Source organism: Brassica napus, chromosome A9 (genome assembly GCF_020379485.1).
Source record: "Brassica napus cultivar Da-Ae chromosome A9, Da-Ae, whole genome shotgun sequence".
Classification (NCBI taxonomy): domain Eukaryota; kingdom Viridiplantae; phylum Streptophyta; class Magnoliopsida; order Brassicales; family Brassicaceae; genus Brassica; species Brassica napus.
The window spans coordinates 22,927,900-22,942,800 of record NC_063442.1 but is presented as its reverse complement, the minus strand read 5'-3'; positions in this window follow the sequence as shown (position 1 = coordinate 22,942,800).

The following is a 14,901-nucleotide window of genomic DNA, read 5'->3' as shown; positions in this document are numbered from 1 at the left end:
CTATTTGGTGGATAAACAACTGTTTGTTGGAAAACAAGAATCCACGTCATCTCTGCACATTCTGGACCAAGATGCAATGAAACTTCTTGTGGCCTCATCATTTCTTGTCCATTTGTCATCCATCTTCTTAAGTACATCGGAGATGTTCTGTAGCCTATTTTGAACGTTGTCAATGCTGACCTGGTCCTAGCTTATGTTGTCATAGGCGTAAGCTGAAAGTTATGTCAGTTCCTTGTGCATTGACTCTATTCTTTTGTGTATCAGCTGCTCGCCGACTGGTGTAGACTCGGCGTCGATCGATGCGATTAAGTGTTCGTCGGTCGATCTCGGCGACTTACCATCGAGCGATTTCGCTCGCTTCCTGTCGATCGATGCTGATATCTGGTGTTGAGCTGCGAATTGCCTCTGAATGGCTTTGACTTCTCTCTGTAGCCATTCTGCATGGCTGTCTAGTCCACCGATTCTGTTGTCGAATGGAAAGTAGATGTCATCGCAGCGTTTGTCAAGTCGTTCCTCCATGGTGTCTATAGCAGTGTAGATCTTGGATGTGATCTTGTCAACCTCTGCTGCTGTGTAGGAAAGTAACTCCACAAGATTCTTGCCATCAATCCATGGCCCTCGTAGCCTGTCGATCAAAGATGAGTTTGCCTGCAAAAAATGTTGATTAGTAATTTTATCAATATCCCTTTGGGCATGAAGTATTTGACTAGACAATATGTTTAAATATAGCATGACTGGTGATACGAAGCGGTCATGCATGTCCTCGTAAGTCTGCAGCCTATATCATCCATGGATGAGATCTTAGTGTCGAGCGATGTGATGGTACACACGTTGATCGATGTGGCTGGTTGTTAGTCCTTCTTGCAAATGGTGTTTAGATCTTGCTGTAGTAGCTCGATTTTAGTGCTCAGCCAGTCCACGTTGTTGTTGAGAGGGTAGTACACGTCGTTTATCCTCGGGTTGATGTATGCGACTTCCCATTCATCCTTGTGTCTGCTGAACATTGCGGTTCTGCAGGGATCTAGGCTGTCAGACGACTGACGTCGATCGATGGTGCATGTGGTGCGTCGATCGATGCTGAGGTCGTGGCTTCCTTCTCAAGTTGCTGTCGTAAACTCTCAATTTCTGTCCTCATTTCTACCATACTTCTGAAAAGCTCATTGTGGCCTCTATCCAAAGGTTGATGTGTATCTTCTACCAATGATTTGAGCTCCTCTCCCAGTTTTTCCTGAGCTCCACAAATACCAGTCACCATCTCGTTGATTTCATCTTTGGTGTAGAGTTTTGGTGCCAGTCTTGTGAGTGTGAAGGAAGTGGCTTGTTCTGCAAGACAGATGTGGCTCTCTTCAAAAAGAGATGCTCTTTCCAGTAATTTCCTGATGTTGTCCTTTGTGACAGGTATCATCTCACCAGCTATGCCTCGTGCGTGTCCACACTCATCTCTGTAGACTCCATACTCGTCCCTTCGTTCCCAAGTGAACTTTCTGGCTCCGTACATGTCAAAAGCGCGGTATCCAAATTCATAACGTCTGTCGATCGACGTCGGATCATCCTTATCGGTCGACGTTGGTGTTAAACTCCTGTCGATCGATGTCTGAGTTGTCTCGTCGATCGATGCTTGGCCTTTTGGTTGGCATGATATATCTGGATTGATTTCTGTTGCTGCGACTCCTACGTGTTTGTTTGGATCGGTTTGAATAACGTCTGGAGTGCCACGTTGCTGTGAGAATAGGTTGTCAGGTCCATTGGCCACTTGAAGGATATCTGCTATGTCCTCTTTTGGACACTTGTAAGATCCTTCCATCAATTGCACGTGCGTTGCCATCTGGGTCCCTGAAAATACTAAATTCATCAGGTGTTAGAAAACCGTAATCAATGTTTGCATTATCATTCAATTTAGAAATAGAAAGATTAGTTTTAAGAGAAGTATCGATCGATGTTGATACAGATGCATCGATCGATGGCAGAATAATTTCTACAGAACTTGTGTTCTTGAGATGATTGCTCTTCATGGATTTTCCTGTTGATGTAGACGGAAGAGTGTTCATCTTTTCTGCTTGTGTGTCTGCTCTGGTGTGTGGAGGTGGTTTCAGGGGTGCAAAACGTTTTAAATAGGTATCTATAAACCTAGTTGGAGACGGAATATTCTCCTGCTCCTGGATTTTCGCTTCGGCGCGAATATCGATCGACGTTTCTGTATGGGTGTCGATCGATGTGAGCGGTTGTTTTGCTGGACGAGGTATCGACCGATGTGGAGTGCACTTCGTCGAACGATGTTGGAAACGTGTTGGTGAACTTATGTGTTTCAAATCTTTCATCCTGCAAAGAAATTTCTATTGCACGTTCCTTCCAATAATCCTCATCGTATTCCTCTGTATGTTCCTCGTTAGGTGAAGTAATTACACTGTCAACTGCAAAACTTTCATAGAAACCACTGTCTGCCCAACTGCCTATGGTAATCATCACGTCCTCTCTTGCTTAGAGGTTGGAAGGCAAAGTGAAGGTAACAATGATTAGGTAGAGCGAAATGGTCAACCGGTTGCTTTACGTCGAGTGACGTGTTGTTGCGGTCATCGGTCACCGTTGACTCATTGGAATCGATCGATGGAAAGGTGTGGGTGTCGATCGATTCCGAGTACTCTGTTTCGTACTCTGATTCGTACTCTGTTCCACAATGGCATGCGCCAATGAAGCCAAGTTCTTTCCCGTAATCCACAGAATTAATAATTTTTCTCTTAGGTTGGATAGGGTCGTAGTGGATGTTGGGGTCTATCAGCGTCAGACACAATTTGTTTTTGTTCATGTCACATACAGCTCCTACTGTAGCTAGGAAAGATCTTCCAAGCAGAAGTGAAGAGTTCCAGTTAAGCTTGATGTCCAGGACATGAAAATCTACTGGGACAAGGGCATTACCAATCTGTACCTCCAGATCTCTTATGATACCTCCTAATCGTTTTTCTGAAAGATCCACGAAGGTGAAGGATTCTGTTGAAGGTTCGATGGTCAAACCAAGATGGTCTGCCATGATCCTAGGGAGGATACTAAATTATGCTCCTGTGTCACACATTGAATGGGGAAATTCAACACCCTTGACAATGCATGGTATTGCAAACTTCCCAGGATCACTCTTTTTCAACAATGTGATCCTGTGTCTCATCTTCTCTCTTACTTGATGAAACATTATCCTAATGTCCTCCTCAGTTACCTTTGTTTCTCTGAAGAACATCCACAACCGGTGTGTGAAGTAAGCTTCATAAAAAGGTTTTTCGATTGGGATTCTGAGGATTCTTTTAGTGAAACCATCTATCTCCTTATCGTTAGCTTCCCTCTTAAGATTCTTAGGAATTTTTTCCTTTCTTTTCCTTAACCTTCTCCCTTCAATTTCCTGATCTTCTTGAACTGGTTCTGGTGAACTATTTAAAGGGTTGGTTTTTGTTCGGGTGGGCTAGCTAATGGTTTAGGTGGTGGTTTGAGTGCGTTGATATAGTCATTATCGATTGAGGGTAACCGCACTCGGTATGTCAGAGTTGCCTATCGATCGATGGGAGGTGTGTTGTGACGATCGATATCGGACTCACTCTGTCGATCGATGGTTTGCTCAACCGATCGATCAATTTTATCATAGAAAGGGGAGGGTGGGTGAGGATGCTTAGCTATGAATTCCTCATGAGTTAGAATTCGAACTGCATTGCATTCAGTCAATTTAGCGGACGACGTCGATCGATGACTAGAATAATCCGTCCATCGATCTTCGTCATGGTCTGTCGATCGATGCGAGTTCATCGAGATCGGTCGACACCATTGGGATCCACCGAGACTCATGGAGCTTTCGATTTTGAAGTCTCCTTCCTCAAGCTTTTCATTTTTCACCACTTGCCAGAAATCATCATCTATGATGGCATTTACGTGGTGTTTCCCTTTCTCGGCTCCTGCCTCTCTAGCGAAAGCTTCTTGCCTTTTTATAGTCTCGCCCGTCTGAATTACTTGCGTTTCAAGTTTTCTCACCTGAGTCCCTAAGGTCTCGATTTTGGTGTTCAGATTGTTGTAGGCGGAGTCAATTTTACCGTTGAAATCCACGGTGATTTGTTGTTGTCCCAACAGTACTCGATCAAGCATCTCTTCGATCTTGCTTTCCTGAGTCTGGGGTGGTGGATTCTGGTAGTAGGAGTTCGAGTAGCTTTTGCTGTTGTTGAAGGGTTTTTGAAATTGTGAACTCTGGTTACTTCTTTGACCATTTCCAAAGAAGTTTCTGTTTCCGCCCTGGTTTCCAAATTTCTGGAATCCGGTACCTCCGATGTAGTTCACATTTTCTTCGCCTTCAGTATCTACTACTTCTCCTTCAGCTGAACAGACTTGCTTCCTAAGAAGCTCGTGCACCACATCTAACTTAGCTCTTACTTCGTCCATCTGTTCCTTCCCGATAGAGGCTACAGACTTCTTCCGTTCAGAGTCAGTGTTTTTGGTGCTGCTGCTGTTAGCAAGGTTTTCGATAAGTCTCACAGCTTCCAACGGATTCCGAGTGGTGAAGTTTCCTTCACTCGCCGTATCAAGAGCCATTTGATACTGTAAGGAGAGACCTCGAAAGAAAGTGCTTTGCAGCTGCACTTCATTAAATCCGTGGTGTGCACAGTCTCGCTGGAAGAACCTAAATCTAATCCACGCATCTTTGAAGGACTCTCCAGCCTCCTGCGAGAATGTAGGAATTTTGTTCCGAAGTTCTTCAGCGCGCGCCTCATCAAAGAAGTTTCGTAAGAAAGCATTCTTGATGTCGGCCCAAGATTTTAAAGATCCTGTGGGTTGCTGCCTAAGCCAGTGCATCGCTTCTCCATTCAGCATGTATCTGAAGAGCTTGCACAGCAGGTAGTCTTCGGGGACTCCTTCCATCCGAATAGCAGCGATTAGATCCTCGAACCGTTCCATATGGTCCATAGGATGCTCGTGCGGTAACCAATAGTAGGGTATCTGCGACACGAGAGTGTAGTATTGAGGCTCAAGCTCGAAATTCTGCTTCTGGATCTCCGGAAGTCGAATAGCTGATCTGTTGGAATAGTACTCATCTGGGCGATTGTAGTCGGCCATTGGTTTCGATCGAGCGTCCTCATCTACAGGCTGAGCAGCTCCTGTAGCATTAGCATCAGGGATTACAGTCCCCTGAGCATCTATTTTCTGACCTGTTGCATTACGCAGATGACCGTCCTGGTCATACAGGTTTTCGTTCTCTTCCTGTGTTAGAATAATAATGTTTAACATTTTTGACGATACGGTATCGATCGACGTACGCGGTGTAGTATCGATCGTTGTCGAACGATTGGCATCGATCGAAGATGAAGGTCTGGTGTAGGTTGACGGTTGGTTGTGTGTATCGTCGACGACGATGTTGTTGCGTCGAGCGATGTGGAACGTTGACCTCTACGGATGGTGCGTTCCAAGTGAGCAGGATCGTCTGAGAACAGCAAGTCTTTCTCCTTGTTGCTTCTAGTACCGCTGGGCATGCACCTGAAAAAACAAGAAAAAGATTATTAGAAAGGGGGTAGAGAAAAGAATAAGAATCAATAAAACTAAATCTAATGGCGATAAAAGCTCCCCGGCAACGGCGCCAAATTTGATACCACTCAAATTACCCTAAGGAGTGTTACTCTCATCAAAAGAGGTTCAGATGTAGTACTTAGGGATCGAATCCACAAGGAGCTAGGGAACAATTAAATCTAGTGTTTATTAATTCTAAGAGTTGTAAATGTTTAAATGAAATAGCAATAGTAACAAGCGAAGTAAATAGTAAATGTAACTTGGTTGGAAATGATATTATGCCACTATTCAGGTGTTGGAGAATATAATACCTATAGATGCCTATTTGTTGAATGCATGATATATTAGAGCTCAACCGCTTAACTTAGTGATCAGCTGTCGCATGTTTCACTGGTTAACAAGCTAGATCTCGTGTCTCAACGGTTAGTATGTCGACAACGAAAGAGTGTCGATCGATGGTCCTATTCGGACGTCGACCGTTACACCTTTGCCAACGTCGATCGATAGTCAGTTGAGGACATCGATCGACGGGTTCTAGCCAGGCCTATGCGCGAGTATGATATGCCCTACTAAGATACTAAATTGGCGGTTAGCCCTCTCTAGCCGTCCTAATATGATAGATAGATGTCAGGATGGGATAACAAGGGTGCTTGAATATGCAATCCTATGATCAAGTTCTAGTTAGCAAGGCTAAAACAAGCAATGAATACAAATCTATCATGAATCACAACAAGGCAGATCTATAGTTTGGGGCTAATCCCACAAACCTATCTGAACCCAGGATCTAATAATTGAACTACTCAGGCATAGCAAAGCAATTCATAACAATGCAGAAATAGAAACTTATAGTATAGATGAAAAGAAATGATAACAAGGAGTTCCAATCACAAGTGATCTTCTCTCCAAAACTCTCTTCTCTTTCAAAGTAAATCTTGTAACAAAAAGCTCGCCCTGCCGTCAAAACACTTAGGCAGTATATAATCTACTAGGTTAAAAACTCATCAGTGAATTTTCGTAATTTGGCTTGGCCTTGGGTTTTAAGTCTGTTGGATCCAAAATGTCGCGTGTCTGATGTCTCGACATCGATCGATGGTACTTGTGTACATCGATCGATATTAATCTTCATCTGTCGAGGCATCTCCTGGTGTCGATCGATAGCACTGATGCGCATCGATCGATTGTTCTTCCTCTCGTCGACCTTTACATGGTCAGCTCGGGTGAAATGTCCTTTAAGCTCCAAAATGCTCCAAAGTCATAGCTTTACTCCGAAATGCACCTGAACCTGAAAACATACCTAGAAGAGTAGAAAACATAGATATATATATATAGTAAAACACCTATATACCATGGATGAAAACGGGTCAAATCCAAGGTATATCACGCCTCATCGAAGAAGTTTCGTAAGAAAGCATTCTTGATGTCGGCCCAGGATATTAAGGATCCTGTGGGTAGCTGCCTAAGCCAGTGCATCGCTTCTCCATTCAGCGTGTATCTGAAGAGCTTGCACAGCAGGTAATCTTCGGGGACTCCTTCCATCCGAATAGCAGCGATTAAATCCTCGAACCGTTCTAGATGGTCCATAGGATGCTCGTGCGGTAACCCAGAGTAGGGTATCTGCAACACGAGAGTGTAGTATTGAGGCTTCAACTCAAAATTCTGCTTCTGGATCTCCAGAAGTCGAATAGCTGATCTGTTGGAATAGTATTCATCTGGGCGATTGTAGTCGGCCAGTGGTTTCGATCGAGCGTCCTCGTCTACAGGTTGAGCAGCTCCTGTAGCATTAGCATCAGGGATTACAGTCCCCTGAGCGTCTATTATCTGACCTGTTGCATTACACAGATGAATGTTCTTGTCATAGAGGTTTCCGTTCTCGTCCTGTGTTAGAATAACAACGTTTACCATTTTTACGTACGACACGGTATCGATTGACGTACACGGTGTAATATCGATCGTTGTCGAACGATTAGGATCGATCGACGACGAAGTTGTTGCGTCGAGCGATGTGGAACGTTGACCTCTACGGATGGTGCGTTCTAAGTGAGCAGGATCGTCTGAGAACAGCAAGTCTTTCTCCTTGTTGCTTCTGGTACCGCTGGGCATGCACCTGAAAAGACAAGAAAAAGATTATGTTAGAAAGGCGGTAGAGAAGAGAATAAGAATCAATAAAACTAAATCTAATGGCGATCAAAGCTCCCCTCGAACGGCGCTAAATTTGATACCACTCAAATTACCCTAAGGAGTGTTACTCTCATCAAAAGAGGTTCAGATGTAGTACTTAGGGATCGAATCCACAAGGAGCTAGGGAACAATTAAATCTAGTGTTTATTAATTCTAAGAGTTGTAAATGTTTAAATGAAATAGCAATAGTAACAAGCGAAGTAAATAGTAAATGTAACTTGGTTGGAAATGATATTAGACGCAGAGCCACTATTCAGGTGTTAGAGATTATAATATCTATAGATGCCTATTTGTTGCATGCATGATATGGTAAAGCTCAACCGCTTAACTCAGTGATCAGCTGTCGCATGTTTCACTGGTTAACAAGCTAGATCTTGTGTCTCCACGGTTAGTATGTTGACAACGAAAGAGTGTCGATCGATGGTCCTATAGGGACATCGACCGATACACTTTTACCTACGTCGACCGATAGTCAGTTGAGGACATCGATCGACGGGTTCTAGAAAGACCTATGCGCGAGTATGATATGCCCTATTAAGATACTAAATTGGCGGTTAGATAGATGTCAGGATGGGATAACAAGGGTGCTTGAGTGTGCAATCCTATGATCATGTTCTAGTTAGCAACGCTAAAACAAGAAATGAATACAAATCTATCATGAATATCACAACAAGGCAGATCTATAGTTTGGGGCTAATCCCACAAACCTATCTGAACCCTGGATCTAATAAATGAACTACTCAGACATAGCAAAGCAATTCATGACAATGAAGAAATGGAAATTCATAGTATAGATGAAAAGAAATGAAAACAAGGAGTTCGAATCACAAATGATCTTCTCTCCAAAACTCTCTCTCTCTCTCAAAGTAAAACTGTAACAAAAAGCTCTCTCTGCCATCAAAAAACTTAGGCAGTATATAATCTACTAGGTTAAAAACTCGTCAGGACATTTTTCGTAATTTAGCTTGGACTTGGGCTTCAAGTCCGCTGGATCCAAAATGTCGCATGTCCAATGTCTCGACATCGATCGATGGTACTTGTGTACATCGATCGATATTAATCTTCATTTGTCGAGGCATCTCATGGTGTCGATCGACAGCACTGGATGTGCATCAATCAATTGTTCTTCCTCTCGTCAACCTCTACATGGTCAGCTCGGATGAATTGTCCTTTAAGCTCCAAAATGCTCCAAAGTCATAGCTTTACTCTGAAATGCACTTGAACCTGAAAACATACCTAGAAGAGTAGAAAACATAGATTTATATATAGTAAAACACCTATATACCACGGATGAAAACGGGTCAAATCCAAGGTATATCACGAGTTATACCCTATGATATTTATATTATCAATTTGTGATTGGAACTCCATTGATATTTATATTATCAATTCTATGCAGTTTTTATATCTAACCATTGTTATGAATTGCTTAGCCATATCTGAGTAGTTCTCTTCTTAGATTGTAGGGTTTAAATAGGTTAGGAGAGATTAGCCCCAACTATGGATTGTGAGTTGTGATAATCATCATTAGAATTGTTCATTAATGCATGTCTCTAGATTAGCTACCTAGAACTTGCCCTAGGATTGATTGATAAAAGCCATAGCTAATTCTCATCCTGAAAACATTCTAATTCAACTTCGTTTCTTACTATGAGCAAGGCGAGAGCTGATCTAGTAAGCATTCATTCAACTTGCGCATAAAGCTTGACTAGAGCGTGTCGATCGATATCATACTTGAATCATCGATCGATGGTGAAAAGGGTGTATCGATCGATACGCCCATTGGAATATCGATCGACACTTTCTATAGAATAATATAACGAGAGTTGAGATCATGATCTAGTTAATAGTCAATAAGTCAATGCTCGCAAAGGCCGAAAGGCTTGTTGATCAAATAATTGAGCTTTACATTATCATGCATGCAACTCATTAGGCATCTATAGGATTATAATTCCAACCCTAAGTCTAGCTATTTCCTTTTTAAAGCACCAAAACCCCAAACTTGCTATTGAACAATTATTTGTTCAATATATAATCTGCAATTTACATTTAAAAGCTCTTAAAAACATCTTGCTTAACAAATCACATTAGAACTCTAGGTTCCCTAGCTCACTGTGAATTCGATCCCTAAGTACTACAACTCGACCTCTTATTTGAGAGAGTATAAATCACTCTTTAGGGTAATTTGAGTGGTATCAAATTTGGCGCCGTTGCCGGGGAGCTTTGATCGCCTACTTTCTAATTTTGTTGAGTATTCTGACAGAAATTTTTTTCTTGGATTTTCAGGTACATGCCCAGCAGTACCAGAAGTAACAAGGAATCCCAACTGATATTCTCACCGGATCCTGCAAGTCTAGAATGCACGATCCGTAAGGAAGCGCGCTCCCTATAGACCGACAACAACAACTCTGTGTCGCTCGATTCTTCTCAACCACCATCGACCCAGACACCAGTTCCGTCGACCGATTCTCGCTCACCCCTGTCGACCGACAACACAAACCTTCCGTCGACCGATAACCTTCACCCGACGTCGATCAACATTCCATCTCGGATATCGATCGATACTGAACCGCGAGCAATGGTTGCGCCTTTGATACTTGTTCGGGACAACAATGGAGACCTGCATGACCAGGAGGGTAATCTGCGTAATGCAGCAGGTCAAAGAATAGATGTTCAGGGGGCTGCAATCCCTGAGACTGATGCTACTACTACAAGTACTACCTTACCTGTAGATGATGCTGCGCAACCCAGGGTGTTGGCTGACTACAACCGTCCAGATCGCTACTACACCAACAAATCAGCCATCCTTCCTCCTACCATCGAGAGGGATTTCGAGCTGAAAGCGCAGTACTATACACTCGTGGGACAGTTTCTCTACCATGGACTATCCCACGAGCATCCTATGGACCATCTGGAGAGGTTCGAGGATCTGATTTCTGCTATTAGAGTCAAAGGAGTCTCTGAAGACTATCTATTATGCAAGCTTTTCAGATATTCACTTGCTGGAGAAGCTCTGCATTGGCTCAAGCAGTTACAACCAGGATCTCTTAAATCCTGGAGCAAAATCAAGAATGCATTCTTATGCAATTTCATTGACGAGGCACGTGCTGAAGACTTGAGGAGAAAGATTGCTACATTCACTCAGGAGCCTGCAGAATCATTCAGAGGCTCTTGGATCAGATTCAAGTCTTACCAGAGAGACTGTCCACACCACGGATTCGATGAAGTACAACTGCTCAGTACTTTTTACAGAGGCATCGTGGTGCAGTACCAGATGGCTCTTGATGCTTCCAGCAATGGAACCTTCAACACCAGGAATCCAGAGGAGGCAGTCAAGGTGATTGAAAACCTAGCATCCAGCAACAGCACCAAGGACACTGATTTTGAGAGGAAAATATTTGCCACCATCCTTGGGAATGATCAGATGGATGAAGTGAAGGCAAAACTGGACAGTGTTCACAAGCTTCTCAAGAAGCAGGTCAGCTTTGTTGAAGATGCAGAAGCTGTAGAGGGTAAAACAGAGGAAGAAGAAGTAAACTACATTGGTGGAGCTGGATTCCAAGGAAACCAGGGTGGAAACAAAAACTCCTATGGAAATAGGAGTAACTTCAACCAAACCTCGCAGTACCAGAAACCCTACAACAACAGCTACATCAACAACATGAACTTTGGAAGTTCCTACTACCAGAAGCCACCGCCGCGTACTCAGGAGAGCAAGATTGAAGAGATGCTCGACAGGGTTCTTGAGGCACATCAGCGAATGACAGTGGACATCAATGGAAAGATAGATTCTGTCTACAACAACCTGAACACAAAGTTTGAGACTTTGAGTTCTCATGTGAAGAAGACGGAGATACAGGTTTTGCAGGCAGGAGATGCTATTAGGAGGCAAGAAGCTTCAACAGTAAGAGTAGGGGATGATGTGATAAATCACCACGTGAATGATATTATTGAGTATGATTTTTGGCAAGTGGTGAAGGAAGAGAAGCTGCAAGAAGGCGATTTCGAGGTAGAACGTCTGATGAGTTTCGGCGGATCACAATGGTGTCGATCGGCACCAATCACCGAGCGACATACACCCACCAAGATCGATCGACAGGAGTACCCAAGCATTGATCGACAACGCCTACGGAGTCAACCGCGTCTTGCAATACCGTGAAGATTCTATCACACGAGGAGTTCGCAGCGAAATACCCACATCCGCCCAACCCTGATAATGTTCGAATCGATCGACATGCCAACAGCAACGTCGATCAACACGAAAAAACTAATATCGATCGACAACCTTGACCGCCTATCGATCGACGTGCTCCTATTACGTACCGAGTGTAGATTTTGAAGATAGATGTGGCACGACTTAATGCACTCATGCCCAAACCTAAACCTTCAGAACAACCACCGGAGCCTGTCAGGACGCCTTCAGTTGATGGAGATGGTCCTATCGAAGAAGATAGGGTTTCTACTGGAAGAACCATAAGGAGAAGAAAGGAAAAAGTGGCAAGACATCTGAAGAGGAGGGCTAATGAAAAGGAAAAGGGAAATTTTCAAAAGAGTCTTCAGGATTCCTCTACATAAGCCATTCGAAGAAGCTTATTACAGCCACAGATTGTGGATGTTCTTCAGAGAAACTAGAGAGAAAGCAGAACACATTATGAGAATGTTTTGTGAAGCAAGAGAAAAGATGAGAAAAAGGATTATATTGAAGAAGAAGAGTGATCCTGGGCAATTGTAATACCATGCACAGTGCAGGGTATTGAATTTTCACATGCCTTGTGCGACACATGAGCATAAGTCAGCATCCTACCTAGGGTTATGGCGAAGGTGGAGCCTTCACAGGAATTGTTTACTTTTGTGGATTGTTTTGAGAAGCTTCGGGAGGAATTGTGAAAGACCTAGAGGTGCAGATTGGTAATGCCCTAGTTCCAGTAGCATTCCTTGTCTTGGACATCAAGCTAAACTGGAACTCTTCTCTACTACTTGGGAGAGCTTTCTTGTCAACAATGGGAGCAGTGTGCAACTTGCAAAACAACCAGTTGTGTCTAACACTCATCGATCCTAATGCCCACTACGACCCTATCCCAGTCAACAAGAAGTCACAGACGTTCCCCAGAAGAATCAATGATCCAGGAATCATTGCAGCCTGCCACTGTGGAGATGAGTATGAAACTGAATATTCAGAATCGATCGAGACTCACACTGCAACATCGATCGACAGTAGTAACCATAAATAGACCGACGCTGGCAAAGACGAATCGATCGACACAAATCCTGATGAGTGGGAGAATGACTACTACAGCCCCGCTATTGCTGCTAACACCAGACAAAAGATGCATACAGACGAGTATGATGAAGACTATGATGAGGAACGAGCTATTGAGTACATAGCCATCATTGAGGAGGAAGATAAACTCTTACATCATTCCTCTTGGAAAAGGAAGGCAAAATCGATCGACATGACAAGCTTGCCATTGATCGACACCCAGCCTCAACAACGCAGCCGAAATCAAGCATCGTCCGACAATGCCTACTACAAATCGATCGACACTGAGTTCAACCATGTGCGAGATGGAGACTACTCGGTTGTTAGTTGGGTAGATGAACGCTACCACGAGAGCTTTGCAGTAGAAATAGCAACCCATACACCGGGAGCTGACGAAGTCTTCACATACGAGGAGCTGCTCAACATGCAAAAGCGTGATCATACAGATCAGATTCCAGATGAAGCCGCTTGGGAAAGAAACAGATCGATCGACACTCATCATCAGATATCGATCGACAAACGTCCTCAACAATCGATCAACTTCAACAATACCACATCGATCGACAACCATCCAATACCGAAAACCACTGCAAGAGAAAAAGTTAAATTAGATAACCAATATCTAACTCCAGACGAATTTGGTATTTTCCGGGACCCCAATGGCTTCGCAAAAGCCATAGATGGTCGCACACTACACGTATCTCGAGAAGATATCGCATATATCCTTCAGATTGCTAATGGAGCAGATAATATGTTCATGCATCAATGCATCAAACATAAGACTATAAAGGAGTTTTATGACACAGCTGGTGGCATATGAAAACGCTTCAATCAATAATCTCGCCATACAACACATCCATCAATCAACACAGACGTCCCAAAGACCGCCAAACAGCCAGAATTCAGCAGAAGAGCCTATGAGCTTTATGGTAACAAGAAATTCTACTGGGAAGAGAAAGATGAGTATGGAGTCTACAGAGATGATCGGGAATTTTCCAGAGATCTAGATGGATGCACAATCCCTTTTCACACCAAAGATATCAAATGACTTCTTGAAAGAGCTTCAAGAGATGAGCCAGCCTACATATGTCTTCCTGAACATGCTAGCTCATTCACACAGACAAAGTTGGTACCAGAGCTCTACACCAAGGACGAGATCAACGAGATTTTCTATGGAGTCTGGGGTGATCATGATAGGAACAAAGAAGCTTTCCAGATGAAGCTTGATGGTGTCTACTATCCACTGAATGATAGTATAAGCTGGCTAACCACTTGCATGGAGGAGATGAAGCAAGACATAGCCATAATTAAGAACGCGACTGACGCAGCTCGACCTCCATCGATTGACATAAGACAACTGCAATAGATCGACAGCAGTCAATCACCATCGATCGACAAACACCACCACTCATCGATCGACAACCGCTTCGCCGCATCGATCGACATCAATCCGCCACGCCCAAACACAATGAAGTCTAAACCAGATTTCCACACAAGAGAAGAGATAGATCAGCTGGTAGAAAGGATCTACATAGCACTAGAAACTACAGAGGAGAGGCTTGATGGGAGATGCGATGACATCTATTTCCCAATGGATTTTACCATCAGTGAATTGACCTCCAAAGTTGAAGCTATACAAGGGGAGTTGGTGGAAATTAAGAGCTACATTGCGCGTCGACCAGAAGCATCGATATCGATCGAAAAACGCAACTACAAATCGATCGACACCAACCATCCAACGTCGATCGATAGTGATATAAACCGAGGCCGACTAGTACCAAAGACGACATCATACACGTCCAACACACCTTATGATATACCATGGATTTGACCCATTTTTACCCATGGTATATAAGTATTTTACTATCTATATACTATATATTCTATCCTATTAGGTATGTTTTCAGGTTCAGAAGTATCTTGGAGTAAAGTGATGA